Source organism: Polypterus senegalus, chromosome 16 (genome assembly GCF_016835505.1).
Source record: "Polypterus senegalus isolate Bchr_013 chromosome 16, ASM1683550v1, whole genome shotgun sequence".
NCBI lineage: Eukaryota > Metazoa > Chordata > Cladistia > Polypteriformes > Polypteridae > Polypterus > Polypterus senegalus.
Genome location: NC_053169.1, coordinates 17518820 through 17546768, shown reverse-complemented (window position 1 = coordinate 17546768; position 27949 = coordinate 17518820). Strand labels below are relative to the sequence as shown.

General features: G+C 40.9%; 1 protein-coding gene across 2 annotated transcripts in view; it reads right to left on the bottom strand.

The window, feature by feature from the left end:
• Positions 1-27949, bottom strand: part of rasgrp3 (RAS guanyl releasing protein 3 (calcium and DAG-regulated)) — a 188186-nt gene that overhangs the window by 128414 nt on the left and 31823 nt on the right. Inside the window, exon 1 of one of the 2 annotated variants that reach the window (XM_039738328.1) lies at positions 11954-12491. The exons of the other annotated variant lie outside the window; for it this stretch is intronic. The gene's annotated coding sequence lies outside the window, so the exon portion shown is untranslated. Of the gene's footprint in view, positions 1-11953; positions 12492-27949 lie in introns of those variants that run through there. 2 annotated transcript variants of the gene reach the window in all.

Sequence of the window (27949 nt, the reverse complement as noted above, 5' to 3'; positions counted from 1 at the left end):
TGTTCCATGTTTTTGCCATTTGTGGATAATGGCTCTTACTGTGGTTTGCTGGAGTCCCAAAGCTTTAGAAATGGCTTTATAACCTTTACCAGACTGATAGATCTCAATTACTTCTGTTCTCATTTGTTCCTGAATTTCTTTGGATCTTGGCATGATGTCTAGCTTTTGAGGTGCTTTTGGTCTACTTCTCTGTGTCAGGCAGCTCCTATTTAAGTGATTTCTTGATTGAAACAGGTGTGGCAGTAATCAGGCCTGGGGGGCTACGGAAATTGAACTCAGGTGTGATACACCACAGTTAGGTTATTTTTAACAAGGGGGCAATTACTTTTTCACACAGGGCCATGTAAGTTTGGATTTTTTTTTCTCCCTAAATCATAAAAACCATCATTTAAAAACTGCATTTTCTGTTTACTTGTGTTATATTTGACTAATGGTTAAATGTGTTTGATGATCAGAAACATTTTGTGTGACAAACATGCAAAAGAATAAAGAAATCAGGAAGGGGGCAAATAGTTTTTCACACCACTGTATATAAATACTGTATTAAAGACTATTGGCATTTGGATAAAACAATTTGAACCACAGTATCAGTGTTCAGTGTAAACAACAGAAAATATATTTTATTTGTAACAACCGCTATTTTTACACATTTCTTGTTTTGGGGGGTGACACAGTGGCAACACTGCCATCTCACAGTAAAGAGACCTGGGTTCGCTTCCCAGGTCATCCCTGCGTGGAGTTTTCATGTTCTTCCCGTGTCTGTGTAAGTTTCCTCCCACAGTCCAAAGACATGCAGGTTATGGTGCATTGGCGACCCTAAATCGGCCCTAGTTTGTTTGTGTTGTGTGGGTGTTTGTGTTCACCATTCAGTGGACTGGCACCCTGTCCAAAGTTTGTTCCTGTCTTGCACTCTGTGCTCGCTGGGATTGACTCCAGGCCTCCCCCTATCATACTGCGACCTTGGTCTAGATTAAGTGGGTTACAAAGTGACATAATATGACTTTTAGTTTCACATTTTATAAAATTTACTTTTTATTTGGAACTGGTGGCATATTATCTTTATCTATATATAATACGGTACCGTGGCTGTCCGTTTATCTGTCCAGGATTTTAAATCACCTGTAGCTCGCAAACCGTTTGACCGATTGAAGTGAAATTTGGTACACATATACTACGTGACCTCTACTGTCCGGGGTGATGATTGACCTCCAAGGTTATTCCTCTTCTAATTTTTATTTTATTTTATTTTATTTTATTGTGGGCGGCATGGTGGCACAGTGGTAGCGCTGCTGCCTCTCAGTAAGGAGACCTGGGTTCGCTTCCCAGATCCTCCCTGTGTGGAGTTTGCATGTTCTCCCCATGTCTGTGAGGGTTTCCTCCCACAATCCAAAGACATGTAGGTTAGGTGCATTGGCATTCCTAAATTGTCCCAAGTGTGTGCTTGGTGTGTGTGTGTGTGTGCCCTGCCCAGGGTTTGTTTCCTGCCTTGCGCCCTGTGCTGGCTAGGATTGGCACCAGCAGACCCCCGTGACCCTGTGTTAGGATATAGCGGGTTGGAAAATGACTGACATGACTGTAGAATCAACTGTCGGCAGATGCCAGCAGGGTGGCCGTGCGGCTCGTGTACGGGTGCCATTCTCATCCCGACCACCCTCACCATCACTTCCCCCTTGAGGCAGATTGAACACTTGAATGTCAGCTTAAGTGAAAAATTAATGAAAATGAAATTAATGAAAACTTTGCAACTTTTTAATTGCAACACAAACACTGACTTAATCAGTTTTAACGCAAACGGATGCCGACAAAAAAAGAGAAGAAGCAGGCTGCTAGAGCAGAGAAAAGAAGAGCTGCTCAGGAAGCAGCAAGTGCGTCAACCTCTGAGCAAACGAACGATAAACGTACAGATGAAAACTAGGAATGCTCAAGTCAAGTGTATTCACTGCATGCTATCGTGCAGTGCGCCGTTACTGGTGCTTAAAAATATTTCAACATTTGACTGCCACTCATTTTTACATTGAGCCAACACGTTACTACAGATTAGGTCACATTATTGAATTATGCCAACTCCATAAGTAATCGGCACCAAAAAGTGTCAACATTTCAACTTGGGTGAGTATTTACAGATCACAGAGGGTTAGCAGAAAACACGCATAAGTTGAACCCAACTGCTAAAACGAAATAAAAGCTGGGTGGCGCAGTGGTAGCGCCACTCGTGGTAACTCGCAGTTAGGAGACCCGGGTTCGCTTCCCGGGTCCTCCCTGCGTGGAGTTTGCATGTTCTCCCCGTGTCTGCGTGGGTTTCCTCCGGGCGCTCCGGTTTCCTCCCTTAGTCCAAAGACATGCAGGTTAGGTGCATTGGCGATTCTAAATTAGCTCTAGTGTGTGCTTGGTGTGTGGGTGTGTTTGTGTGTGTCCTGCGGTGGGTTGGCACCCTGCCCGGGATTGGTTCCTGCCTTGTGCCCTGTGTTGGCTGGGATTGGCTCCAGCAGACCCCCGTGACCCTGTGTGCGGATTCAGCTGGTTGGAAAATGGATTGATGGATGGAAATAAAAGCTATAGTCAGTATTTGAGAATGGAAGGCAAGCAGGCTTCAGTGGAAATAAGTCACAGATGCCAGAGTTCAAAGAATGAAGGTCTTTAAGGAATCTAAGCTAAGCGGACAAGATGGAAATGAAGCACCCTCAAGAAAACTTAAGCTCAGCTGCAAAGACAAAGGTTTTAAGGATGGTTTAAGTTGTGTGTGTGTTTTTTTTTTATAGTTTACGCTAACCTTCCACCTATCCGCTTGGCGAATCCTTTAATAAAGTTTTGGTGTGGCACAATCAATGTTATTTGTTGTGTCAAATGATGCAGTACTTAGAGACCCTGATTCAATTTTCAGTTCAGCCCCTGTCATCGTGAGGTGCCCACAGTCTACTAGAGTTTACATGGATTTTCTGCAAGTTTCCTCCATCATCATTAATGTAATTGGCAACTCAAAACCCAACCAGCTGCCAGTGTCCTTGTGTGTGTGTGTGTGGCAGTAGACTGATGTCCTATCCATTGTTTGTCTTGAGCCTGTTGCTCTTGGGATATACTCCAGCTGCTTTAGAACATTGAATAATGGATGCTAGCTTTATTTTTGTTTCCTCCTCATCCCAAAAGACTTGGTGGTTAGGTGGCATGGTGTTTTCAAATAAGCCATATGTGTATAAGTGCTTACTGTAAGTGAGTGTGCTCTGCATTGGACTGACAAGCCTGTCCAGTGATATCAGGAGAGACTTGGACCTCCTGCCTCTCTGAACTGGATTCAGTGGTTTTGAAAACGTAATACGTATTGTCATGCAATGCTATGTTTGTTATATTATCTCAGCCGTGACTCATGCAATTCATGTTTAGAAAATAAATGGAAGGATTTATTTGCATGCAGTAGAAATTATGAAGCCTGTCTTCCCTGTACACAGTGTTTCACTTATTCTTCTTGTTGGAAATGTTCCCCTTAGGGATGAATAAGAATATGTGTACTTTTTCAGACAATAGGAGACCGGTGAGTTCATTAAGAGTGCTTGGTTAGCTAATACTATAGCTACATTGTTACACCACTCATCCAGACAGGTTTTATAGGCTTCCTTTTTAGTGCTTCAAATATGTGACTCATCTACATTTGTTTTATTTTACAATTATATTTCTTAAGCTCTTAAAATTCAAAACAATATTGTGTGGCCTCATGCATTATTTATTATGAATGTATCATTTACCTATGTTATTATAGTGTTTAGTAATATATTTATGTACTTCAAAAAAAAGAATGCTGATTATTTCATATTTGTGTATGAATCATTGGCGAGTGGGGGAAGAACAGGCAGGTAAGTGTGGTGAAAAGGGGGCAAAGTGGATGACAAACTTACAGCCAGTGCCTTTCAAGAGATATTAACTGCCTGGCAGAACGTGGAAGGATAACACATTGCAGACAACAGTAGGTTTCTGGAATTTTTATTTAGCATTCATTAAGAACTGCAAGCACTTCTTTAACACCGAAGCACGCAGGACATTTTCTTTTTCTTAGTTACTGCCTTTTTCCATTTTGACTTCATGATGCTCGTGAAGATTATTGTTCGTATCTGGTCTTGAGAGATTAACTCTTTCAGGGCTAATTATTTTTTCATTTTTCTCCCAGGTCTGAATATTGTTCCCCAAATCTAACCAACATTAAACATTAGCTTTCTAAGATCATCTGTAGCACGGCTTACATACTTACTACATACCTGTTTGTCTAACCATTTATATTCTGAAAGGTACTTCCCAGAAAGGAAACAGCTGCCTGCCTTTCGTTTTTGATTTCCAGATCACTTGCATCAAAATCAGAGTTGGATAAGTCTGTCTGACATAGCAATAATATGCATAAAGCAAAAAAAAATATTAATAAGGCCCAAAGAGTATTTTGCTTTGCACAACCGCTTTGCTTTTTGGTTCGACATCAGTGCCATTCTAGATGTTGTTCACTCTACGCTCCTCATACATACACACACACACAGGGATTCGATGTCAAGTCAATGAGTCTAACAGTCCTCCAAGCAAAGGTGGTCTACCGTAACGTGATGGCGAGTTTTGTCGACGTCTACAGCTGATTATTACCCTCTACCCCTGGATGTTAACTAAAGTCAACCTCCAACCTCGAGCCCTGCTGTTGACAAAAGTTGACATTAGCCCTAAAAGAGTTAATACATACCTACACAAACTGCTCACTTTGTGACTGCTCAGGTGTACATACTTTCCAAATGGACTTAATTCCATGCATAATGACTACAATACAGAATTGACTAAACAGAAAATAATATAATCTTACCAATCTTGTAAAAAGTGTCAGGCCCACCTGTTAAGTGCATTTTTATTCATGTAGTGTGGTGGATGGCCAGGACCCATGCCCGGCCAGAAAGCCCCTTTGACACTGGATCCGGGGGAGCAGCCATAGGATGCACACGGATCACTTGGTGGCAGCCCCCCTGGGTTGCATTGGGGCCACAATTGTGTTACACCAGAGCTCATCCCTGTTGGGCTCCGTGGCCACTGCCAGGGGGAGCTTCATGGCTTCCTGAGCCCGTCTGGGCCTGACCTGGAAGTGCAGCCTAATTTAGGTCAATTATCACCTGGAGCGCTTCCGGGTGGTCTATAAGAGAAGCCAACACCCACCACTCAAGGAGCCAGAGTCGGGAGGAGGGAGACAAAGCTGTTGCGAGGCGTGGAGGAAAGAAGAGTGTTTTTGTTTTGGTGTTTCTGATTAGGATTTTGGGACTGTGTTGTGTCTGTGGGCACGGGGAAGATGTAGCCCACAGATGAAGAAAATAAAAGATTTATTTGTTTTTAGTAGTGTGCCTCCCGTGTCTGTCTGGGTCGTGTCCGGCGCCAATATAGTGCCTTGTCACAGTAGTTTGGTCAGTGTTATCTGCCCAGTGCCACAGGTAAATGATCTAGGAAAGATTGTAAAATAATTTTAGAATCATTCATCTTGCCAAAGGTTACAGGCTGATGGCGTCTTTAACACCTGAGAAAACCGTTTCTTATATCTGTTTTATCTCTTGGTTGTTTATGTGCTGAAAGCACCTTGGCAGCATGTTGCTGTGTATTCGATTAGATGTTGATATACCGTAGTTATCAGTTTAGTCCTTCTTCACTCATGTTCATGTTTATTAGTTTTAGCTGGCATTTTAAACTTGGCCAGTTTAGTCTGATGTCCCTCTGTAACCACATTTTAATTCACTTTTTAGCTTATTGCCAGACATCTTTGGCAGAATTTGGATATTGTAGTGTGTACATACTCTATTAACAATTTCTGTCCACCCTGGCCCTGTATGAAAATGTGCTATATAAATAAATGTTGTTGTTATTATACTGTGTGGCTCACAGACACGTTTATGGAGACCTTTCTTTGACTCACATTAATTTTATTTGTAGTTCCTTGCTTTTTCCAATGATACTTGAAAAACTAAAAATTAACAGTAAATGTAATGTCCATCCATTTTCCAACCCGCTGAATCTAAACACAGGGTCACGGGGGTCTGCTGGAGCCAATCCCAGCCAACACAGGGCACAAGGCAGGAACCAATCCTGGGCAGGGTGCCAACCCACCGCAGGTAAATGTAATGTTTAAAAATTTTTGGTTTGTTAAAAGTAGATAACATTTTACTAAAAAAAGGTTTCATTTTATAGATGGCCTCTATATATACTGTAATTTATATACTGTGTATATATACTAGCAAAATACCCGCGCTTCGCAGCGGAGAAGTAGTGTGTTAAAGAAGTTATGAAAAAGAAAAGGAACATTTATATAATAACGTAACATGATTGACAATGTAATTGTTTTGTCACTGTTATGAGTGTTACTGGCATATACATACATACATACATACATACATACATACATACATACATACATACATACATATATACACACACATATATGTACACACATATATATATCTATATCTCCTTTGGGGTGCGAGCAGCTGTTGCTGGCGGTGCCAGAATCCATCGAGGAAGAAAACTTAAAAACATTATTTGTACAAAATCTTAATTTATCTATCCATTCCTAAATAATTAAATGGGCAGGTTATTTCGTAACAGTGCAATACGCTGCTTGTTAAAACGGATGACTCCTAATCTTACGTGCACTTAGTGCTGCGTTGGTATTATGAACTATCATATCTGTTCAAGTTCTATTTAAATTTTAAATATAAGTAATTTTTATTTGGTCGACAGAAATATGTTTAGTAGGAATGTAAATTAAATTTAGTCGTCATTGCATAAATTTTTCTTCATCATAGAAATTTAAAGACTACATTCAACTTTCATTCCTACCAAAGATATTTCTGGTGACTAAATAGAACCTACTTATATCCAAATTCGAGCTATTGAGCTGTCGCCTGCCTGCCTGCCTGAATAAGTCACCCTCGCTTTGCTCTTACTTTTTTACCGTTCATTTAATCATAGCTAGTTGCGGAAAAATTATAACATGGAAGGAGGATTACACTGAGTATGGCTTTACCAAAACAATTATTAATGGCGAATAAAGTATCCATTATTCATAAAGCTTCAATTGGTGGTCTGTTTTTCTGCGTTAACCTCATATTTTTTTTCATACTTCTTCTCAAACCAAGGGGGTGCGAGGGTAAAATGAATCGGGAAGTGCTGATATATATATATTGAATATATTGAAATAGTTTTATTGTCATATAATGCTAACAGTACGCGGCACATGTTTCGCCCTAATTCTGGGCTCATCAGGCAGTACACACTCACTGCACCCCCTCTTGGGAATCGAACCTCAGACGTCAGCGCCAGGGTGTGTGGTTCGTTTATTTGACAGTATGTAGATCGGGGTGTGTGTGTGTATATGTATGTGTATATGTAGATGTATATACATATATATATATATATATATATATATATATATATATATAATATATATATATATATATATATATGTATATATGTATATATGTATATGTATATGTATATATATATATATATATATATATATATATATATATATATATATATATATATATATATATATATATATATATATATATATATATATATATATATTACTTTTGAGAATGCAACGTATAGTTTTGTCCAGGAGGAAAGCAATGTTGCCCTTAAAATCAATGGCAACCTTTTGTAGGGTGTGTCCCTGAGACTTATTGTCATCGTGAAGCAGAGCCTTACTGGAAATTTGAGGCATTTCAATTGAAATGGGAGATCAGATGGTATAACGGTGATGCCAGGAATACATTCAGAGTGTGGCACTCTGTTGTTTTTTTGTGTAGCTGCCTTCACACAGCTTCTCCGCTGCTTTATAAACGACCGCCATATAAAGCCATTGTTTCTCCTTGCTTCTCGGTTCTGTACTGTTTTATTGTTCGTTTATTACGATTCTTATAGTTATTGTGTAGCTATTCGAGACTTACTTTACTGTTCAGGTACCATTTCCTTTATTTAATCCACTGCTTGTACGTTAATTTTTGCTCTTTTATTACGATTATATAGATATTTATTGATTCCCTTCTTTAGCTGACTGCCAGCTCATATAAGACGCTCCGCTGGTTTTTTGTGAAACAGCCTTTACACAGCTTCTCCGCTGTTTTATAAACAAACGACATATAAAGCCATCATCTTGTCAATTGTGTAATGCGTTTTTTGAACAAGTTTGATGCATGGAAGTGATCACTCGTACTGCGTTCAGTAAGTTCACGTGAGCTGCTCTCTTGTGTGATGTTGCGATGTCCATGGCTTAATTTAATGTTAGCTAAGACCCGGCACTTAGTTTCTGGCTGCACTCCGGTTGTAATATGATGAAGCTGCTTGAGCTCACTCTTGAGAATGCAACGTATAGTTGTCCAGGAGAAAAGCAATCTTGCCTGAAATCAATGGCATCGTTTTGTAGGGTCTGTCCCTGAGACTTGTTACTTGTCATTGCGCAGCAGAGCCTTACTGGAAATTGGAGGCATCTGAATTGAAATGGGAGATCAGAGGGTATAAAGGGGACGCGAGGAATACATTGAGTGTTGAGAAACTCTAGAGACAGCATGTGTATTAACTTGTGGATTTTTCTGTGAGTATTTGGTGGCAGCATGACGAAGTTGCTTCCACAAGACCGCGTTAGCCGTGGAGCTCAGCTCAGAGCGAAATGAGGTGAATGGGAGGGGAGTTGATGACGTGATTCTCCCACCCCCCTTAACTGTCAATCCCCCACAAACACAGTCTCTCGGAATTTGCATAAGCACAGCCCTTCACCAGCAATTTTAACTTAGTTACAAAGTGATCAAAACTCTCATTTATATCCTGCGTCCTCTCATTAAACTTGCATCTCGCATTACCTGTGGGCATGACAAACGCCAGTGGCAGCCTGTCTATGAACTTAATTTAAACTTTAGGTTTACACCGTGCTTTGTTTCTGAAGTAGCTGTACTCATGAATATGCTTGTATGTGTCACTCGCTCGCTTCTTATTGTTTCGCTGCCTTCTCAATTGTACATTATAATGTATGTTTTCTTCAGCGCTTTTTGGAGCTCTTCCTTGTTTTCTACATACTGCGTTGACGGTCAGTTCACGTGATTACGTGGGAGGAGTGATGATGTCACACGAAACTCCGCCCCCCCCACGGCCATCGAGCTCAACTCCATTACAGTATATGGAGAAAAATAGATTCCAGTTATGACCACTATGCGTAGAATTTCGAAATGAAACCTGCCCAACTTTTGTAAGTAAGCTGTAAGGAATTAGCCTGCCAAATTTCAGCCTTCTACCTACACGGGAAGTTGGAGAATTAGTAATGAGAGAGTGAGTGAGTCAGTCAGTGAGGGCTTTGCTTTTTATTAGTATAGATATATATATATATATATATATATATATATATATATATATACTGTGTATATATACAGGCCAAATACCACAGACTCGCTCATCATGAAATCTCCCTAACCGTGAGGACTCGAAACTTGAAATTTGGAATGTAGGTTACCCTTGGCCCATAGGTGCTCGCTAAGATATGGTTTTAAAAATTTTGTTGTCCAAGCATGAAATTTCTTATAGTTTTTTAGACCCATTTGTCTGTCTGTCCGCTTTTCACGAGAGAACTACTTAACGGATTTAGATCAGGTTTTTTTCTATAATTTGCTTGAACATTACGTTGATTTTGCGACTTTCTCATCGTGCTAAGTATCATAGTTCGCTTGTGGTACCGATTAATTAGCGTGAATCCGAGAGACATGCATCGGGACGGGCCCTCCTCACTCACATGTCTGCCTCGGGTGTAACCTTAACTCCGCTTAGTTAGCGAACGAGAGAACTACTTAATAGATTTATATCTTTTTTTTTCTATAATTTGGTTGAACATTCCGGTTGATTTTGCGACTTCTCTCATTGTGCTGAGAATCATAGTTCACTTGCAGGAGTGATATATATTCACGGTAATTTGAGACAGAGGCTGTGGGCCGAGGGGTGGGGGAAGAGTGAAAGGGTGGGGCCCTCCTCACTGTCCTGTTTCACTAATACGCGGGTGAAGTCGTGGGGGATGGCTAGTGTGTGTGTGTGTGTATATATATATATATATATATATATATATATATATATATATATATATATATATATATATAATATTTATAAATCATTTTCAATCCAAAAATTAGAATAGCTGGAGCTTAAGACTGTCCTGGCAGAACTGGTGGGTGCAGCGCAGCAGCCAGTCCTGGACAGGGCGCCTGTCCAACTCAAGGCCCACTTATACGTTCTCTAAGCCAATGTAAAGATGCCAGTTTACCTAAACTGCACATCGTTGGAAATGTAGGAGGGAAACCATAATACCTGGCGATTAACACACACAGTCACATTAAGAACTTACAAACTCCACATGGACAGTGACTGGATGCAGGATTGAAGCTCAAGATGCTGGCTTTATTAAACAGAAGTGCTAACCATTACACCAACTATCCTTTTGTATCTTTTATTGTGCTAACAACACCCTCATAGACATGTGCATGAAAAGAGTAGTTACATAGGCACATGAAATGCTTGAACAAACTCCAAATATTTATAGACACGTAGACATACTGTACAACACCTAAACACACTAATCGTGTGCACATATACATTCATTTCCTGTATAAATACACACAACACTTGAACAGACACATACCCTTGTACATTAGCACATATAAAATTGAACATCACACACATAAACAGAAAGAACATGTCACAAGGCAAGAATAACCCCTGAATCTGTGTACAGAATTTATGTATAAAAATCTACAACATAACGATGAATATGATTCATAATAAACACACGCAATACATGAAGCAATACTTGTAAAAACAGTAAATACACAGAGCACATACATAATCTCATCTAGCAGTGCATAGATATGTAATGTGTGCTTAACCAGACGTCGTGCATACATAGATGCATGTAAAACACATATGCAAACACGGGCATAAATACAGCGAACATACTGTATGAACTTACACGATATGGGCACAAACACACAACATATACTGTATGTACAGTTTGTCCCAGTATACACATACTATACATGGATTATATGAATTGTATATTAAAGTAGATACAAACTTTTACAGATTTTTACTAGAGCAGAGCTTGGCTGGGAACGCCAGTTTCTGACTTACGACAGAACATAATTTTATTGATTATTGTTAACATTTTCCTCCTCATTATCTAATGGAATAAAATAACCCAGTCTTTATCTAAATCAAAAGGAAACATGTTAAAAATTTAGCATTGTGACATCATAGTGATGCTGAGCTGTTTGCTTCAGCTCCTACTATTTGTACTGCAGCAAGTTTTCACATTATTTATTTATCTTCCTTTTCAATATCGGACTTTTCCCAACTGCTTTTATAGGCCCTTTGCTCTTGGAACAACCGTGAACCATCAACTAAACGTTATAGCACAGCACAAATAAAAATTTGTCTGACAAAATGTTCCGTTTTAAGTAGACAGACTAATCGGCAGCATCCAGCATGCAGCAGAGAGACATTTGTGTTCCCTATTCTACCTCTTACTGACCCACTGGGAGGCACTGTCGACTAATATCCACAATCTGATAGAAGAAATATCTTTCCCATCCAGAGACCTGTCCATTCATAGAGTTTCGCAAAGCAATGGCAAAGCCTTTCACTCATAATGCAGATTGTATAAGCTTGCTAGCATCTATCTTTTCCCGTTGGAGGGAGACAGAGGTCTGATGACATAAGATTATGAAAGGCAGTGGCAACTCGCAGAACTGATACCTTTTTTTTTTTTTTAAATAGAAGCAGCAAGTCAGATATCAGGTTCATCTTTTCAAAAAACAAAAGAGTGCATAGCACTTCCAATAACTGAACAAACACAAACAGCAAGAAAGAGAGAGAGAGAGAGAGAGAGATAGGAACGGATTAGTAGAAGAGGATGACTTACGTATTCCTCCTTGTTGCCCAGTACTTGCGTTGCAGGCTAACAACAGCATTCTGTCTGTGAGCAGCTGCTTTAGGCACCCATGTGAAGAGAGCTGCAGCTGGCGGCTGTGAGTCCGCATAGCCTGCGAGTCTTAACTAGTCACATGCCCCTCCTCTGATCCATGTCCCTGTGCTGCTGAGAGGTCATCTCTCTTGAGTTCATTATTCTCACTGCACTGGCAACGCGACATAAGACAAAGCCCTGCTAATGAGACGGGATTGGCTTACCATGGCCTCCAAATCTTCTCAAGCGAGTTTAGCAAGTTGTTGGGGGTTTTTTTTTGGGGTTTTTTTTTCGTTTCCCATTTATTATTGACTTTTTAATCACTTGCAGGTGTTAACCATAAGGCTGACCTCATTAGCATGATGGTCTCTTTAAATAGAATTTCAGCTACTGCTCATTACAGAGAAGGTGTTCTCATGCAAATTAGTAAAACATAATAGGCAACCTAAAAATATATATACATTAGAACTGTTTACGTGCCCCATAATTTTTTTACAGTGACAGCTTAACAAACAGCTTAAGTGACTTCCTCAGTTTCACACAGGTAGTTTGTAGAAAATGTTGAACCATGCCCACTAAGCTACAATGCTTCGGGAGAATGTAATCTCTTAACAAACCCAAGTGAAGTGAGCCTATAATAAAGTGAGTACCCACAGCAAACACGAGCACACCTACTAAGCACATTTGTACTAAACTAAGCAAATCCAAATCATATTATGTGACATCATCCATCCATCCATCCATTATCCAACCTGCTATATCCTAACTACAGGGTCACGGGGGTCTGCTGGAGCCAATCCCAGCCAACACAGAGACCCACGCAGACACAGGGAGAACATGCAAACTCCACGCAGGGAGGACCCCGAGAAGTGAACCCGGGTCTGCTAACTGCGAGGCAGCAGCGATACCCACTGCGCCACCGTGCCGCCCCTCATGTGACATCATCTACTGTTAAATTCTACTTCGTACTTTTAAAATTTTTATTTTTATATTCTATTGAAGATTTGTTCTGTGTATTGTATGGACCCCCTTCTTTTTGACACCCACTGCACGCCCAGCCTACCTGAAAAGAGGTCGGTCTTTGAATTGCCTTTCCCAAGGTTTCTTCCATTTTTTTTCCCCACAAGGGTTTTTTTGGGAGTTTTTTCTTGTCTTCTTAGAGAGTCAAGGCTGGGGGGCTGTCAAGAGGCAGGGCCTGTTAAAGCCCACTGCGGCACTTCTTGTGTGATTTTGGGCTGTACAAAAATAAATTGTATTGTATAGTACTGACCAATAAACCATGTCTTTGAAATGTAGGGCAAGGCAAGTCAAGTTGGGGAGCATGCACTGGTATACGACGAAACAACTCGGGATCCGAGTTGCCACACCCACCACATGACAAAACAAGTAGGGATCCCGGTTGGCAACCCCCCTGGCAGACACGCGGTCCAGTCCCACCCTCTGGAAATGACCCTCTATCTGCCGCAGCCAGGTGTTACGTGGGTGACCCCTTGGCCTGGTCCAGGCACTCGGGTCCCCAACAATGAGGATCTTTATAAGCCAGATCACCCTCGGGGAAACGCGCCACATGGCTGTAGTGCCGTAACTGACGGCCCCTCACAATGCAGGTCATGTGCCTCATTCAGGACTCCATGAGCAACACAAAGTCAAACCAACGGCACCCAAGGATTCTCCGAAGAGACACACTACTGAAGGAGTCCAGTCTTCGTCTCAGGTCACTGGATAGCATCCATGTCTCCTATAGTAAGACAGAAAGCACCAGGCAAGGCAAGGATTGTGAAACTCTACTCTAACTTGCATCTTCTTTGTAAAAGAACATATATCTGCATGCTTAAAAAAGCATCTTTCACCTCTGCAATCAAGTTTCATTTCAAATGTTGTCATGACATACTTCACACTTTCATACTATGTAATTCGTCACAATATGAGCAAAGCACAGTAATTACAGCAGTTGTAAAAGGTCTAGCCAAGGATCACATAATTAGGGAGTAGCCTAGTAGTCTTTTAAGTTAACCCAAGAAGGAAGTTTAAAATGCTGGGAGGCAGAGTGCCTTTGGCATATAGGAATGAGGTAAGGTTTGATTTAGAGGCTAACTGTATTCACCTTATTTACTCTAATTCACAAAATGAATGCTACCCAACCTCTAAAACTGTTGTACCTTTTTAAATAACAGGCACTAAAATGATAAATAATAACACATTTATTTCACAGGAGTGACTTTCAAAATAAGATTACCCTTCGGTGGTTTCATTACTGGAGCTTTTATTTTAACACTTGTATAATGTCCAAGAAATTCTGTGAGCATGTTGCACCTGTATAATACGCTACCCTGGCTGTCCGTTTGTCTGTCCAGGATTTGAAATCACCTGTTAGTAATTAAAAGTACACTTACCCCCTAGATCAGATTATTCCAATCTGCAGCAGCTCATATACGTCCAGCTATGAGTAAGACATATAAGTTAACCAACCAGCTGGATGCCATGTTGTTGAGACTCAACTTCATTATTTGCCTGCTGCTGTGGGCCAGTACAATGTAAAAGCCATTTACACCAAATATTGTACTGTTAAACACTCAAAGAGTCCTGCTTATCTTCTAATATAATACGCTACCATGATGGTCCAGGATTTTAAATCATCTGTTACTAATTAAAAGTACACTATTGTTGTATGTTTACTATTCCAGATCGTATTATACCTTTCCACCATTGACTTATTATATGTTATTCACAGTAAAACCCAAAAGTGCAGGATGTCATTTACACCCAAAGCTCATTGTATGTTGCTTTTCTTCACAGTCCCTTGTTTTTCAACCAAACATGTTCAACGAGTGACACTCCTGTACTTGAAAAAGTGAATTCTGCTAGATGTCTAGTGGTTTCTAGCCTTCCATTGTTAGAAGCTTCTTGGATACATCAGTCTGAAGTGATTCTGCTAAGATTCATCTTGGCACATCAGCAACAAATCTCTGCTACTAATTGACAGTACACTGACCCCTAGATCAGATTATTCCCATCTGCAGCAGCTCATCTATGTCCTGCTATGAGTGGGTCACTGAGTGGGTTAAGTTACTTAACCAGCTGGGTGAGAGGAAAACATGCGGCTGAACTTCATTATTAATACGCTACCGTGGCTGTCCGTTTGTCTGTCCAGGATTTTAAATCACCAGTAGCTTACAAACCGTTTGACCGATTGACCTGAAATTTGGTACACATATACTACACGTGACGTCAACTATCCAAATTCGGGGTGATGATTGACCTCCAAGGTTATTGCTCTTTTAATTTTTATTTTATTTTATTGTAGAATCAAGTCTCGCCAGCGGCCAGCAGGGCGGCGTTCCCATCCCTACCACCTTCGCTGTCACTTCCTCTACCTCTTCATATCTTAAAGAAGACTTAAGTGCCAGCTTAAGTGAAAAATTAAGGAAAACATACTAAGTAATTGCAACACAACACACGGACTTAATCAGTTTTAACACGAAAAGATGCCAACGAAAGAAGAGAAGCAGCGGGCCACTAGGATGGAGAAAAGAAGAGCTGCTCAGGAAGCAGCAAGCGCATCAACCTCTGAGCAAACGAATTGTAAATGTACAGAGAAAGAGGATGAAAACTAGGAATTCTCAAGTCAAGTGTATTCACTGCATGTTATCATGCAGAGCGCAGTTACTGGTTAATAATAATTATTGTCATAATGAAATTCCCTAGATTTGATTTGCTTCTGCCTCTTTTAGCTAAAATACATGAAGTCCTGAAATGAGAGGTTCTCCTATTTTTCCCCAGTGTGGAACACTATTTTTGAATCTAAGTAATAAACATAATACTTGAAAAAAAGTGTTCAACATCACTGAAACTTTAACATATGAAACCTGGTGAAAAAAAAGCTGAAGAGGTGCTGACATTTTAACTTGTATTTTAGCCAGGCTAACTGGGAGAGAGATTCCTGAAACCCATCCATTTTCTAACCCTGAGCAGGGTTGAGGGGCTCTTGAAATACAGTATGTTGAAATATGTAGTAGGCTGTGCTTGAAGAGTCAGGTCTCAACTTCTGCTCAACAATTGGGTAGTCGGTTCCACATCATGTATTGTCAAAAACAGGTACTTTGTACCTAAATACAGGAAGACACTGAAATCGTATTTGGTTTGGCTCCTATTACAGTTTTGTAATGACACCTCCCCCACGGATAACAATGTTAGGAGTTTTTGGAAATATGGAGGTTCTTCTTGATTTAAAACAGTAAAGGTCACTTGCAGAATGTGGCTGGTCCTCATCGGGGCTCTTAATGTGAGGGCCAGTGCTCGGTGGGGCATGAGTTGTGATAGGTGCTAAGGGCATCTGTGGTGTGAGTTATGTTTTTTTATTATTATTACTGTACTAGCAAAATACCCACGCTTTGCAGCGGAGAAGTAGTGTGTTAAAGAAGTTATGAAAAAGAAAAGGAAACATTTTAAAAATAACGTAACATGATTGTCAATGTAATTGTTTTGTCACTGTTATGAGTGTTGTTATCATATACACACACACACATATAAACATATACAGTACATATACACATCTACATATATACACATATCAACATATATACACACATACATATACATGTATACATACACACATACAGTATATATATATAATACACAGACACATATATACATATATATACAGATCTACACACACACATATATATATCTATATATATATATATATCTACAAAAATCTATATATATATATATACACACATATATACATATCTACATACAGTATATATATATATATATAAACATACATATATATATATACTGTATATAGCAAAATCCCCGCGTTTCGCAGCAATGAAGAACTGCTTTTAAATTTTTATTAAGAAGAAAAGAAAACCTTTTTAAACTGAGGGAAAATATATCAAAACATATTTTTAAGGATCTCTTTGTATACCACGTTGTCAGTTTAGCAGTCTGGTTGTAATATGACCAAGCTGTGCACTGAGATTACTTTTGAGAATGCAACGTATAGTTTTGTCCAGGAGGACAGCAATGTTACCTCAAATCAATGGCAACCTTTTGTAGGGTGTGTCCCTGAGACTTATTAATTGTCATCGTGAAGCAGAGCCTTACTGGAAATTTGAGGCATTTCAATTGAAATGGGAGATCAGAGGGTATAACGGTGATGCCAGGAATACATTCAGAGTGTGGCGCTCTGTTGTTTTTTTGTGTAGCTGCCTTCACACAGCTTCTCCGCTGCTTTATAAACGAATGCCATATAAGGCCATCGTTTCTCCTTGCTTCGCGGTTCTGTACTGTTTTATTGTTCGTTTATTACGATTCTTATAGTTATTGTGTAGCTATTCGAGACTTACTTTACTGTTCAGGTACCCATTTCCTTAATTTAATCCGCGGCTTGTACGTTATTTTTTGTTCGTTTATTACGATTATAGATATTTATTGATTCCCTTCTTTAGCTGACTGCCTGCTCATATAAGACACTCTGCTGGTTTTTTGTGAAACAGCCTTTACACAGCTTCTCTGCTGTTTTATAAACGAACGACATATAAAGCCATCACCTTGTCAATTGTGTAATGCGTTTTTTTGAGTATTTTGAACAGGTTTGATGCATGGAAGTGATCACTCATACTGCATTCAGCAAGTTCACGTGAGCTGCTCTCTTGTGTGATGTTGCGATGTCCACGGCTTTATTTAATGATAGCTAACACCCAACACTTAAAAGTTTCTGGCTGCACTCCGGTTGTAATGTGACGAAGCTGCGCGAGCTCACTCTTGAGAATGTAACGTATAGTTGTCCAGGAGAAAAGCAATCTTGCCTGAAATCAATGGCATTGTTTTGTAGGGTCTGTCCCTGAGACTTATTACTTGTCATCGCGCAGCAGAGCCTTACTGGAAATTGGAGGCATCTGATTCGAAATGGGAGATCAGAGGGTGTAAAGGGGACGCAAGGAATACATGGAGTGTGGAGAAACTCTAGAGACAGGGTGTGTATTAACTTGTGGATTTTTCTGTGAGTATTTGGTGGCAGCGTAACGAAGTTGCTTCCTCAAGACCGCGTTAGCTGTGGAGCTCAACTTGGAGCATATTCTTTTCCCACCTTGTCAATTGTGTAATGCGTTTTTTGAACAGGTTTGATGCATGGAAGTGATCACTCGTACTGCGTTCAGTCAGTTCACGTGAGCTGCTCTCTTGTGTGATGTTGCGATATCCACGGCTTTATTTAATGTTAGCTAAGACCCGGCACTTAAAAGTTTCTCGCTACAGCAATTTTAACTCCGTTACAAAGTGATCCAAAGTCTCGTTTATACCTCGTGTCTTCTCATTAAACTTGTATCTCGCGAATAAAGTATTCAGTGTTTTTCTTCAGTGCTCTTTGGGAGCTCTTCCTTCTTTTCTACGTACTGCGGTCACAGTCAGTTCACGTGATCACGTGGGAGGCGTGATGATGTCACACGCAGCTCCGCCTCCCACGGCCATCGAGCTAACGTCCATTACAGTATATGAAGAAAAATAGGTTCCAGTTATGACCATTACGCGTAGAATTTCGAAATGAAACTTGCCCAACTTTTGTAAGTAAGCTGTAAGAAATAAGCCTGCCAAATTTCAGCCTTCTACCTACACGGGAAGTTGGAGAATTAGTGATGAGTGAGTGAGTGAGTCAGTGAGGGCTTTGCCTTTTATTAGTATAGATATATACCTGGAGAGGTGGAGAGGAATGAAGGTCAGTAGGAAGAAGACAGAATACATGTGTGTGAATGAGAGGGAGGTCAGTAGAATGGTGAGGATGCAGGGAGTAGAGTTGGCGAAGGTGGATGAGTTTAAATACTTGGGATCAACGGTACAGAGTAATGGAGATTGTGGCAGAGAAGTGAAGGGGAGAGTACAGGCAGGGTGGATTGGGTGGAGAAGAGTGTCAGGAGTCATTTGTGACAGACGGGTACCAGCAAGAGTGAAAGGGAAGGTCTACAGGACGGTAGTGAGACCAGTTATGTTATACGGGTTGGAGATGGTGGCACTGACCAGAAAGCAGGAGACCGAGCTGGAGCTGGCAGAGTTAAAGATGTTAAGATTTGCATTGGGTATGATGAGGATGAACAGGATTAGAAACGAGGACATTAGAGGGTCAGGTCAGGTTGGATAGTAGGGAGACAAAGTCAGAGAGGCAAGATTGTGTTGGTTTGGACATGTGCAGAGGAGAGATGAGGGTTATATTGGGAGAAGGGTACTAAGGATAGAGCTGGCAGGTAAGAGGAAAAGAGGAAGGCCTAAGAGAAGGTTTATGGATGTGGTGAGAGGGGACATGCAGGTGATGGGTGTAACAGAACGAGATGCAGAGGACAGAAAGATATGGAAGAAGATGATCCGCTGTGGCAACCCCTAATGGGAGCAACTGAAAGAAGATGAAGAAGAAGATTATTATTACTGTATATTTGGGTGGCATTCAAGACAGCTTTTAAGATCAGGATACTGCTCAGTTATTTAAATAAAATCTTCAGTTGTAGTATGAGCAGTTTTAATGAGTTGTTCAAGATTATACAGGAAGGCTGAGGATGGAACAAAGCCTGCAATCTTGAGATTAAAATTCAGTGACAGCACTCAACTTGCCAAATGTGGGGTACCCTTTGAAAAATGGCTAAAAAATATAGTCTGTGCAGAGAATTAAAGTGTCTGATGTTCAAGTCTGTTACTGTGCAGTGACATCATCATTCTAAGAGGTAAGTGAGTGGCTCTCCTTTGGTCTGGTTCTCATCTTATTTGTCGAATAGGAGTTTTTCAGTTGGTTTGGCTGGCTTTTCATCTGACTCTGCTCCTTTGACATGTGGAGTGCCACAGGCCTCGGTTCTTGGACATGTACTTTTCTCTTTAAATATTCTTTCCCTATCACGATTCTTAACTCTTTTAAGGATATCTCGTATCAGCTCTATGCAGGTGACTTACAGCTTTATTTTTTATTTATACCAAACCAAGTTAATACTTTGGTCACATTGGTTGATTGTCTGACTCAGGTTAACGACTGGCTCAGTAGTAGATTACCTGCAATTGAATTCAGGAAAGACTGAGGTACTAATTGTTGCTCCTCCCGTTCTTCATTCTGAGATTAGCTTAAAATTATCTTCTGTCTCTCCTGTTATTAAGTCGAGTTTATGTAACCTTGGGGCTATTTTTGACCAGTCCCTGACGCTTGATGAATATGTAAGATCAGTCAGTCGCTCATGTTTCTTTCATTTAAGAAATCTTTCTAAACGAAGAAATGGTGTTTCAAAATCTGAATTGGAGATGCTTGTTCATTCTTTTATTTCCTCACGGCTTGATTACTGTAATAATCTCTTTACGAGTTTGAGCAAGTCCTCTCTCTCACATCTTCAGTTAGTCCAAAATGCAGCTGCCAGGCTCCTAACTCACGCTAGCTGGAGTGATCATATCACCTCCATTTTGCACAAACTGCACTGGATCCCAGTGTTTTATAGAATTCATTTTAAAGTTTTGGTACTTGCTTTCAGAGTTTTGCATTGACAAGCCCCTGAGTACCTAACCAGCCTGATCCAACGCTATACAGCTTGTTGGGCTCTTAGATCGGGGCAACAGGCCTTCTAGTTGTCCCGCACACTTGTGGGAATTGTGTCTTTCAGTCCGTGGCACCAAGACTATGGAATAGCCTGCCTTGAGGTCTGTGTGCAGCCGAGTCTGTTGATTCTTTTAAAAAACAACTGAAAACATTTCTTTTTAAACTGGCTTTTAATCAATGCTGAATATTTCCTATTTGTTTTATTTATTATTTTTATTGGTTTCATGTTTTGTTTTAACTGTTGTATTTGTACTGTATTTGCTGTTTAGCGCTCTGTGACCTTTTGTCTGTGAAGGGCTCTATATAAATAAACTACTACTACTACTAACTGGGATGGTAACCCCCTGAGCTACTGAACACCACCCTTGGGTCACCTGGGTTATGAGTTCAAGGGCTGACAATCAATTCCAGGCTGATACTGCCTATGGCAAATTGTATAGGCAATGCCAATCCCCGTTACACTGGTATTCGTAATAAGATGAAAAATTTAAAGAGGGGCTCCAACCTGCTGGGAAAAATCTTGGGGTTGGTGGCACAATTGGCACTCCAGCCACCATAAAAACCCTCCCACTGGTTCCACTCCATCTGAACTTGTGTGATGCTGAGGTGTCACCCGTTGCATGGCTGCACTTGGGATCCTAATCTGGGATCCTGAGTTGGTTTGTCATGCGGTGGGTGCGGCAATGCACCGTATCCTGCGCCGCGTGCTTCTAACCTCCTCCTCTTTTGTTTTACATTTACAGTCATATGAAAAAGTTTGGGAACCCCTGTCAGCCTGCATAATAATTGACTCTCCTTTCAACATAAAAGATAACAGTGCTATGTCTTTCATTTTCTAGGAACATCTGAGTTCTGGGGTGTTTTCTGAACAAAGATTTTTAGTGACGCAGTATTTAGTTGTATGAAATTAAATTAAATGTGAAAAACTGGCTGTGCACAAATGTGGCTCCCCTTGTCATTTTGCTAATTTGAATGCCTGTCACTCCTCAATGCTGATTACTGGCAACACCAAATTGGATGGATGAGCTCATTAAGCCTTGAACTTCATAGACAGGAGTGTCCAATCATGAGTGGTAAAAGGTATTTAAGGTGGCCAATTGCAAGTTGTGCTTCCTTCCCTTTGACTCTCCTCTGAAGAGTGACAGACAGCATGGGATCCTCAAAGCAACTCTCAAAAGATCTGAAACAAAGATTGTTCAGTCTCCTGGTTTAGGGGAAGGCTACACAAAGCCATCTCAGAGGTTTAAACTGTCAGTTTCAACTGTAAGGAATGGGATCAGGAAATGGAAGGCCACAGGCACAGTTGCTGTTAAACCAACAGGTCTGGCAGGCCAAGAAAAATACAGGAGTGGCATATGAGCAGGATTGTGAGAATGCTTACAGACAACCACAGATCACCTCCAAAGACCTGCAAGAACATCTTGCTGCAGATGGTGTATCTGTACATCGTTCTACAATTCAGCGCAATTTGCACAAAGAACATCAGTATGGCAGGGTGATGAGAAAGAAGCCCTTTCTGCACTCCCGCCACAAACAGAGTCGCTTGTTGTATCAAATGCTCATTTAGACAAACCAGATTCATTTTGGAACAAAGTGCTTTGGACTGATTGAGACAAAATGGAGTTATTTGGTCCTAACAAAAAGCACTTTGCATGGCAGAAGAAGAACACCACATTCCAAGAAAAACACCTGCTACCTACTGTCAAATTTGGTGGAGGTTCCATCATGCTGTGCGGTTGTGTGGCTCGTTCAGGGACTGGGCCCTTGTTAAAGTCGAGGGTCGGATGGATTCAACCCAATATCAACAAATTCTTCAGGATAATTTTCAAGCATCTGTCACAAAGTTGAAGGTACGCAGGGGTTGGATATTCCAACAAGACAATGACCCAAAACACAGTTGGAAATCTACAAAGGCATTCATGCAGAGGGAGAAGTACAATGTTCTGGAATGGCCGTCACAGTCCCCTGACTTGAATGTCATCGAAAATCTATGGGATGATTTGAAGCAGGCTGTCCATCAAATTGAACTGAACTGGAGAGATTTTGTATGAAGAATGGTCAGAAATACCTCCATCCAGAATCCAGACACTCATCAAAGGCTATAGGAGGACAGCGTCTTGAGGCTCAAAGGACCAAAAGGAGGCTCAGCTAAGTATTGATGTCATATCTCTGTTGGGGTGCCCACATTTATGCACCTGTCTAATTCTGTTATGATGCATATTGCATATTTTCTGTTAATCCAATAAACTTAATGTCACTGATAAAATACTACTGTCTCCATAAGGCATGTCAGATATTAAAAGGAACTTGCTACTTTGAAAGCTCAGCCAATGAGAAACAAAAATCCAAAGAGAATTAAGAGGGGTTCCCAAACTTTTTCATTTGACTGTATAGCTTAGCCATATCTGTGAACAATATTAGCCAACCTAGACTGCAAAAGTCCTTCAGTAGTTCAGTCAGTGAGGCATATCATGTATTTGTTCTTTAGGACTGTGATTGCCAGGGCTTTATTCCAAGTGGAGGAAGAATTGCAGTGGGCAATTACAGCGATCCTAATCTTGGTTACTGTGGTGCTAAAAGTAGAATATGGTTTAATTGGTGCACCAATTTGAAACAGGAGAGACTCTTAACAGTTTCAGCATGTCAGCCTTACACAGTGCAGTGACAGCATTGTGCCTTAGATAACAGTTAGTATATGGGCCACAAAACATCAGCCTTAATGCATCTGCCCAGATCACTTGTATAGGATGTTTTTAGCTGTGCTGGTATTCTAACAATCCAGGTTCATTTTCTTCTTATGAAAATGCTAAAGTGAGACAGTAATATTATTTACCATGTTGGTAGAAGTGGGTTACCCTTTATTGAGGGCAGAAATTTAAATGAAAGAAATTTTGATGCGTTCAGCCTGTGATCCTGTGCTGGCTTGAGAGCTGCTTCTGCTCCAAAAGGTGCTACAGTAGCTGTCAGGGCTTTGGAAGCTTGGCTTTAGTGCAGCTGGTTAGATTGTTCTGGTCCATTTCTCAGCTGTGGACAGGGCTAGATATCTCTGGAGGCATCACTGCCATGAGTACTAAGAACAACACTGATTTCAGCTATACTGGTGTTAGAAAATGATATAACTTTTAAATAAGGATACCACATGTACACTAAGTGTTTAGTATGTTTGCCCATTAGGCTACAGTGTACTGACCTTTAAGAAACAGTAAATGGAGGTAACAATGATACCAGAGATTATGCCCACTGGACATGTTTACCCAGGATGGTTGGTTTGCTTAGGATTCTAGTTAGTAGCAGTACTGTGAGGTCAAGGGATGGTATTCAGTCCCAAGTGGTGGATAAGCTATTTGGGATGCTAAGAGTGACTCTGAATTGAGCTCAAATATTGTCAATTAGAAATGGCGCACTGCATGATAACGTGCAGTGAGTACACTTGACTTGAACATTCATAGTTTTCATCCTCTTTCTCTATACATTTAGCATTTGTTTGCTGAGAGGTTGATGCGCTTGCTGCTTCCTGAGCAGCTCTTCTTTTCTCAATCCTAGCAGCCCGCTTCTTCTCTTCTTTTATCGGCATCTTCTCGCGTTAAAACGTATTAAATCAGTGTTTGTGTTGCAATTGCTTAGTACGTTTTCCTTAAATTTTCACTTAAGCTGGCACTTAAATGTTCAATCTGCCTCAAGAATGATTTAAGATATGAAGAGGTAGGGGAAGTGAAAGTGAAGGTGGTAGGTGATGAGAACGGCGCCCGTACACCGGCACCTGTATGCTGCTGAGAGTTGATTCTACAATAATATGGAATACAAATAAAAAGAGGTTATAACCTTGGAGGTCAATCATCACCCTAAAAGTGGACAGTAGACATCATGTAGTATATGTGTACAAAAATTTCAGGTCAATTGGTCAAACGGTTTGCGAGCTACAGGTGATTTAAAATCCTGGACAGACAAACGGACAGCCACGGTGGCGTATTATATAAGAAGATAAGCAGGACACTTTGAGTGTAACAGTACAATATTTGGCGTGAATGGCTTTTGCATTGCAGTGACCAACAGAAGCAGGCAAATAATGAAGTTGAGCCTCAACCATGCATGCCGCATGTTTTCCTCTCACCCAGCTGGTTAAGTAACTTATATGACCCACTCATAGCAGGACATAGATGAGCTGCTGCAGATGGGAATAATCTGATCTAGGGGTCAGTGTACTGTCAATTAGTAGCAGAGATTTGTTGCTGATGTGCCAAGATGAATCTTAGCAGAATCACTTCAGACTGATGTATCTAAGAAGCTTCTAACAATGGAAGGCTAGAAACCACTAGACATCTAGCAGAATTCACTTTTTCAAGTACAGGAGTGTCACTCGTTGAACATGTTTGGTTGAAAAACAAGGGGCTGTGAAGAAAGGCAACATACAATGAGCTTTGGGTGTAAATGACATCCTGCACTTTTGGGTTTTACTGTGAATAACATATAATAAGTCAATGGTGGAAAGGTATAATACGATCTGGAATAGTAAACATACAACAATGAGATTCAGAAACCTGTTTTTCAATAAGAAGAGGGTGATGGACAAATCAGATAAGGACAAAGGCATAACATAATTCAGGCTGGCAGGAGCAAAAGTTTTGTAAATCTTGGTGTTGCAAATAGTCATGGACATGAAAAAGTAGAATAAATACTTGATCTTCAGAAAGGTCTCAAGATTGATTAAACATTCAGTCATTCAATCCTCTAAAAAGTGCCTCTTGGATTAGAACATTAGAACACTCAGCCCAATAAAGCTCGACAGTCCTATCCACTTGTTTCCTCCAAGAAAACATCGAGTTTTGAAAGTCCCTAACGTCTTACTGTCTACCACACTACTTGGTAGCTTATTCCAAGTGTCTCTCATTCTTTGTGTAAAGAAAAACTTCCTAATGTTTGTGTGAAATTTACCCTTAACAAGTTTCCAACTGTGTTCCCATGTTCTTGATGAACTCATTTTAAAATAACAGTCTTGATCCACTGGACTAATTCCCTTCATAATTTTAAACACTTTCAATCATGTCACCTCTGGATCTCCTTTTTCTTAAATTGTGAAAGCTCAGCTCTTTTAATCTTTCTTCATAATTCAACCCCTGTAGCCCTGGAATCAGCCTAGTCGCTCTTCTCTGGACCTTTTCTAGCGCTGCTATGTCCTTTTTGTAGCCTGGAGACCAAAACTGCACGCAGGACTCTAGCTGAGGCCTCAGTAGTATGTTATAAAGCTTGAGCAGAACCTCCATGTGCTCCAAACATCGTGCTATACAACCCAACATTCTGTTTGCCTTCTTAATGGTTTCTGAACACTGTTGTGAAGCTTAAAGCTTAGAGTCCACTATGATACATACCAAACTATGATAGCACAATGAGATAGGTCGCAAAATCAACCAGAATGTTCAAGCAAATTTAGAAAAAAACCCGATCTAAATCCGTTAAGTAGTAAGACAGACAGACTGACGTTGGATTTTATATATAAACTGCTCAAAAAAATTAAAGGAACACTTTGAAAACACATCAGATCTCAATGGGAAAAAGAAATCCTCCTGGATATCTATACTGATATAGACTGGGTAATGTGTTAGGAACGAAAGGATGCCACATCGTTTGATGGAAATGAAAATGATCAACCTACAGAGCCCTGAATTCAAAGACGCCCCAAAAATCAGAGTGAAAAAATTATGTGGCAGGCTAGTCCATTTTATCAAAATTTAATGGGAGCAACTCCAAATTGTACGCAGCACTTTGTATGGCCCCTGTGTTCTTGTATACATGCCTGACAACATCGGTGCATGCTTCTAATGAGATGACAGATGGTGTTGTGGGGGATCTCCTCCCAGATCTGGACCAGGGCATCACTGAGCTCCTGGACAGTCTGAGGTGCAACCTGGTGGCATTGGATGGACCAAAACATAATGTCCCAGAGGTGTTCTATTGGATTTAGGTCAGGAAAGTGTGGTGGCCAGTCAATGGTATCAATTCCTTCATCCTCCAGGAACTGCCTGCATACTCTCACCACATGAGGCCAGGAATTGTTGTGCACCAGGAGCCACTGTACCAGCATAGGGTCTGACAATGGGTCCAAGGATTTCATCCTGATACCTAATGGCAGCCAAGGTGCCTTTGTCAAGCCTGTAGCGGTCTGTGTGACCCTCCATGGATATGCCTCCCCAGACAATCATTAACCCACCACCAAACTGCTCATGCTGAATGATGTTACAGGCAGCATAATGTTCTCCATGGCTTCTCCAGACCCTTTCACTTCTGTCACGTGCTCAGGGTGAACCTGCTCTCATCTGTAAAAAGCACAGGGCACCAGTGGTGCATCTGCCAATTCTGGTATTCTATGGCGAATGCCAATCGAGCTGCATGCTGCTGGGCAGTGAGCTCAGGGCCCATTAGAGGACATGGGGCCCTTGGGTCACCCTCATGAAGTCTTTCTGGTTGTTTGGTCAGAGACATTCACACCAGTGGCCTGCTGGAGGTCATTTTGTAGGGCTCTGGCAGTGCTCATCCTGTTCCTCCTTGCCCAAAGGAGCAGATACTGGTCCTGCTGATGGGTTATGGACCTTCTATGGCCCTCTCCAGCTCTCCTAGAGTAACTGCTTGTCTCCTAGAATCTCCTCCATGCCCTTGAGACTGTGCAGGGAGACACAGCAAACCTTCTGGCAATGACACGTATTGATGTGCCATCCTGGAGAAGTTGGACTACCTGTGCAACCTCTGTAGGGTCCAGGTATCGCCTCATGCTACCAGTAGTGACACTGACTGTAGCCAAATGCAAAACTAGTGAAGAAACAGTCAGAAAAGATGAGGAGGGAAAAATGTCAGTGGCCTCCACCTGTTAAACCATTCCTGTTTTGGGGGTCATCTCATTGTTGCCCCTCTAGTGCATCTGTTGTTAATTTCATTAACACCACAGCAGCTGAAACTGATTAACAACCCCTCTGCTACTTAACTGACCAGATTAATATCCCATAAGTTTCATTGACTTTATGCTATACTCTGATTAAAAAGTGTTCCTTTAATTCTTTTGAGCAGTATATATATATATATATATGTATATATATATATATATGTATATATATGTACTAGGGGGCTATGCCCCCTACTCACTTCGATCGCCCACCCCTGGGGGCGCACTTAACGCTAGCCACTTCGTGTCTTGTTGTGAAGAGTTGCTGAACGCATGCTAAGGACAGATCAGCTGCTGTCTTGCTGCTAACTGCTAGTGCCGCGCTGCGTGTCAATCATTTAAAAGCCTGTACAGCAGCTGTCCTTTTGTCTCACTTCCTAGTCTCGTGGGACGTTAAAGTGGCTCTGAGAAATTGTTTGTAAGTAGGGCGTGACGTGCAAGAAGTCTCTGGGGACTTCAA